The 1,208-nt window shown below is 51.5% G+C and overlaps 1 non-coding gene across 1 annotated transcript in view; it reads left to right on the forward strand.

The window, feature by feature from the left end:
• Window positions 1-329: 329 nt before the first annotated feature.
• The window catches only part of LOC139997448 (large subunit ribosomal RNA), a 4,166-nt gene continuing 3,287 nt past the window's right edge, over window positions 330-1,208 (forward strand). Inside the window, exon 1 of the ribosomal RNA XR_011802829.1 lies at window positions 330-1,208. This exon is cut by the window's right edge and continues 3,287 nt beyond it. This is a non-coding gene — a ribosomal RNA (large subunit ribosomal RNA).

The raw sequence follows: 1,208 nt of genomic DNA on the forward strand, positions 1-1,208 counted from the left end.
GACGGGCGTTAAAAACCGGAGATCGTTACGGGTGTCTTGCGTGAGTCTTAGCTCGAACATGATACGACGAACGAAGTTTAAAAGGCACTTTGGCGAGATGCATAAAACGTTTCTCGATCGAGATAGAATATAAGGTTCTCGATTCTATTCGAATTAATTTTTTTTTTTATTTTTTTTTCTCTTTGAGGCGATTCTCGGAGAGAGAAATAAAAATAAAGACCCTCTGTCGCATTGTTATCAAACCGTCTTGCTTTCTCGAATCGCGCCCACATGGCACGAAATTTTTTTTTCTTTGAAAAAAAAATTGTCACCGTGTCGTGACGTTGAAGCGACCTCAGAGTAGGCGAGATCACCCGCTGAATTTAAGCATATTACTAAGCGGAGGAAAAGAAACTAACAAGGATTTCCTTAGTAGCGGCGAGCGAACAGGAATTAGCCCAGCACTGAATCCCGCGGTTCCGCCGTTGGGAAATGTAGTGTTCGGGAGGATCCGTTTATCCCGTGACGTCGAACCGCGTCCAAGTCCATCTTGAATGGGGCCATGTACCCACAGAGGGTGCCAGGCCCGTAGTGACCGGAACGCGTTTCGGGAGGATCTCTCCTTAGAGTCGGGTTGCTTGAGAGTGCAGCCCTAAGTTGGTGGTAAACTCCATCTAAGGCTAAATACAACACGAGACCGATAGCGAACAAGTACCGTGAGGGAAAGTTGAAAAGAACTTTGAAGAGAGAGTTCAAGAGTACGTGAAACCGTTCAGGGGTAAACCTGAGAAACCCAAAAGATCGAATGGGGAGATTCATCGTCGACGGCGTCGGTGATCGTTGGTGAGCGATGCTCCGGGTGGGCCTTCGTGGTTCCATTGGCGAGGGCACGCCACTTCGATTCGAACGCTCCGGCGTCGTAGTCGTGCACTTCTCCCCTAGTAGAACGTCGCGACCCGTTGTGTGTCGGTCTACGGCCCGAGCGGGTGACTGTCGCGTCGCTTCGGCGCACGCGGCAGACCCTCGGTCGCCCGGCCGACTGCACGACGGTACACTAGACGGTATCGGGCCGCAACCAATCCATTCTCGAATGTGTGTGCGTCTAGACCGCCGCAAGCATCGTCGATCGTTCTCAGTTTTTACGGAGTTTAATTCCGTGCTGGGGCGTCGGCAGCTGTTGGCTGGCGGATTTCTTGGACTGGCCGAGTCTCTGATTACCGGTCGGCGAC

The sequence above is a fragment of the Bombus fervidus genome, unplaced genomic scaffold, assembly GCF_041682495.2.
Source record: "Bombus fervidus isolate BK054 unplaced genomic scaffold, iyBomFerv1 scaffold0089, whole genome shotgun sequence".
In the NCBI taxonomy this organism is placed as follows: Eukaryota; Metazoa; Arthropoda; class Insecta; order Hymenoptera; family Apidae; genus Bombus; species Bombus fervidus.